This window comes from Raphanus sativus, chromosome 3 (assembly GCF_000801105.2).
Source record: "Raphanus sativus cultivar WK10039 chromosome 3, ASM80110v3, whole genome shotgun sequence".
Classification (NCBI taxonomy): Eukaryota; Viridiplantae; Streptophyta; class Magnoliopsida; order Brassicales; family Brassicaceae; genus Raphanus; species Raphanus sativus.
This window is the reverse complement of record NC_079513.1, coordinates 21,640,002-21,644,227: the sequence shown is the minus strand read 5'-3', so window position 1 is coordinate 21,644,227 and position 4,226 is coordinate 21,640,002.

The following is a 4,226-nucleotide window of genomic DNA, read 5'->3' as shown; positions in this document are numbered from 1 at the left end:
AAGAAATTAATAACGCACAACCAATATAAAGTTAGCAGAAAACAAACATCCGAAAATCAATCGATACGTTCAGTTTGTTTGCCGTTCCCACGATTCATCGGAGAGATCTCATCACTTGTCGGCCTAAACCTAATGGCCACGACAGTAAATTATCATTTTTGTGTTGAACAATTTTAAGTAGTTGAAAAGAAGTGAGATTGCGTAAAATGAGGACCGTGGACTCATCCATTGGGGGTAATGAATCAACGGACTAGATCAAACCGTATCAACTTGTTTTTCTTTTGTTGGTAAGGATAGGGATATGGAAGTATTGACGTCATCAAACGGTTTTATTACAAGAGCATCTCGAGAGCTTCTCCAAGGGTCTTACTGACGTCATCAAATGGTTCTTTGGATTAGCATTTGCTCTAATTTAAAACATAACTGAACTCTTTGTTAATTTTAAAAGGAAGCTATTTATTAATGTTGTTAAAAGCAATCTTAGATTTAATGGTTTGACAAGGAGTAGGCAGGGTCCGCTTAACATTTTATAGGAAGCGTATATTAACACAAGTGCCTATACGGTTCAATTGTGTTTGATACCGTAGAGCAAATTATTTATTTTTTTTACCTTTCAAAATTTATGTTTACTCAATATTTTCTTTTAAAATAAATTGTTTTAAAATTTAAACAGTAATATTTTGTGTTGAAAACAAAATAAATACGTATAAAATATTAGGGCTATTATTTTACAATTTTCTATGTAAAAAATGGGACCCCTTAAATATTAATATATGTGGACACGGATTAGTTGGATTAAGAGTAGTAGACTTTTGTCCCGTTAATTAGCCAGCCATGCGAGTAGGTTAATGTTTCCACACCAAAACTTTGAGGTTTGAAGTATTAAAGAAAGTTTAAACATCCATTTAAATTAATAAAATAAATAAATACGGTAACAATAGAACTCTTACTATAAGATAGTCAATGTTAAATAAAAGATATAGGTAATTTATTATAAATATAAGTAAAATTAACGGTTATGAAATTATGATTGCAATGATATTCATAGTATAAAAGAGTTACTGCGTTGCCAAGTGGGAAACATGTTTCATTGAGAAATATAAAAGTTGAAAAGAAACGTCCACGTCAGAAATTATTATAAAAATATCAAACTTTATTTCTCTAGTTCACACATACACATTCTTCTTCTTCTTCTTGGGTTGGAGGTGGTTGTATTGGAAGAGGATGCTTCGGAACAGTAAGCAAAGCCATGAGTAAAATGGAAGGTGAAGTGTTCGCCGTAAAGTCAGTAAACCTCGCCGCGTGTCTTCCTTCTCAATCTCCGAGATTGGAAGAGGATGCTTCGGAACAGTAAGCAAAGCCGTCACTCGTGTCTAAAGAAGGAACGAAGATAGCTCCACTTGTGGAGTATTTACCGGAAGGTGACGTGGCTAACGGTGAAACCATCGTCAACGACGAAACTCTCATCCGCCGTTACGTTATCTGTCTCATGGACGTTAAATGGAAGAACGTCCTCGTCGGAAGCTGGCGGATTTGTGGTTCGGCGATGTAGTTGGAGAAACAGACGGTTGGGATTGCGCCACGTGGAAGTCCTTAGAGGATTTTTGTGTTTGCAATATTTGTTTTTTTTTTAATTGACAAAAAAGTTGTTGTACTTTAAGGTTATCACAGTTTGGTCCTTGTCGTTTGGTCATTCCCCACGAATACTAGATATGCAATTTCTTACGATTTTTATAACAACCATCTTCTTTGTTTAATAACTTAGAATATCATTTTATATTGTTTTTTCTTGTTTAATCTCAACAAAGCACAAACCAAAGATATGCTGTTTTTTTTTACGTATTCAAGTTTTTTTACAAATCTAGTTTTCTTTTTTTTTCTTTTCAAAATTTTAAGACAAATCTTCTTACATTTGCATTTTATAATTAGTTTTTGTCATATTAAGTGGTATATGAATGTTAATGGTTAAAATGTTTCTTTTTGTGATTATAGCAAAAAAGGCCATGTTGGAGATGCTCATGTGTGTTGCAAATATGATTTGTTTCTACTTTAATAACATAAAAGAAGAGACCATGCACAATCTGACTTGATTGATTGACCAATTATTATAAGTTTTTTTTACATTTTAATAGTTTTGATGATATTAAAATAAATAAAATTTGAATGTCACTGTTTACATTTTTGCTCAAAAACATGATAATGTCACTGTTTATAATATCCATACAACATGCCATGTGTGACACTAATCCCTGGGCAGACACATGTCCGTGTGAAAATTCGGCTAGGAAAGCATAATGTTATTGCTCGTGTAGATGGACTTACTTGATAAAATTGAATATATATGTGGGTGTGTAATATATATCTGTGTCTGTTATCTTATAATCCAAAATGTCTTAGCAGTGAAAAAAAGTTATCTAAATTGGGATATGTAGTTAGCATTAGTTGAGTAATAATTCAGGAATTTAAGGTATAAAACAACTAACAAGAATCGATAATACTAGAATGAAAAACCTGACATTGATACTCCACGAGGTTTACAACCTGTCTCTTTCTTTCCAATAAACATCTTTTATTGGCAACAGATAACTCTGTTGACCCGGAAAAAAGATATCTCTGTTGTGCATTAAAAGATATCGTATCAAATAGGACATGTACACAATAAGTTAAACGATCACAAGAAACTAGATAGGTTCAGCGGTTTCGTTGCTTAATGTAGGGGTCTTTTAAAATGACACCATTCATTCTTGGAACCGACAAAAAAGCATATCCTCTGATGCAGATCATCATGGGTTTTTTTCATACGTTTGAGGCAAATCAAACTTTATGATTGTATCATAAGAAAAAACCAAAGAAAACTGGATGAACACTATATGATTCTTTCTTTAACCTGCTTAGTAATCTTTTGGTAAAACTCTCTGTATATAGAACAAAATATATATACATCAATTAAATAGTTTAAATTTCGACAAATCACTTAGGTAATAAGTCCATATAAATCCGACAGATACTCATTATATTATTAAAATACCCCCACAATATATTAATTTTGGCAAAGTCTTTAAATATATATGTTGATGGGTTTCAGTAAAATCATGACCTATAACATAATTCCAATTAGTCATTTTATCTTTAGGCACGGTGCGTTCTACTCTCTATATATGAGTTTTTCAAATTAGCATGTTGTTGGATAAACTAGTATTATATATTTTTAAAACATCACACATAATAAATCATGTGAGATAAACTAATAAACCATAATATATAAATACTCACCATGCATGCAAAACTGATTCAAGAATTTAAGTAACAAAAAGTCGACAGTAAAATGATCAGACATCAATATGATGCTCCTCATGAGTGCATACTTATATAAATGTGACAATATACATTATATGGTGTACCATATGTGGATAAATTTGTCCTTTTCCAACTCGTTTTATTGGACAAAAAGTTATCGAATGGGACCATGCACATACTAAGTTAGATGATCACATAAACTATTCATCAACAGTTTGTGATGTTGCTTGACATTAAATATTACTAACAAAATTAGCGGTTCAGTAGTGTGTTTAGCCATCATATGAGCTCCGCACTCCTCAGTTGTTATGAGAGTATATATGCTTATATATATAATGAACTTGTTTAGCAATTAGAGACTTGTAATATATGAAAGACAGGTATCTTATACTGAGAGAATTCAAGGGATATACACTTTTGTTTGGCTTTTGAGAAATATTATGATCAAATTAGAAAGTAGGAACATAAAGTCTTTTTTCGAAAAAAGATTCTAACGCAAGGTGGCAGCAGCTGAAGCAGAAGATGGGACCGGGCGAATCGCGTTTCGAAATAATAATTTATTTATTTTTTTGTTCCTACCAAGCTAATAATTAGATAGATATATATGTTTACCCTATGTTTATGTGTTACGATGGAAGCCATTTATGCAAATTTTATTTTAAGAGTCTCCAATCCAATACGATTGTTTTTTAAAAGGGGCTCGCTAACAATCATGGTTCTGGATTGATCTTGTAGCAGTGCAGTTATTTTTATATGTACTAAACATACTGAAATACATGAATATAATTGACTTTATTTTTATAAACAAGGATTGCAACTAAATTTATTTTCTTTAGTCTTTTACCATGACGAGATAGGTTGGTTTGTATTCGTGACATAAAACTAAAAATATTTAAATGTGGAAATACAGTAAGATATCATCCGATATT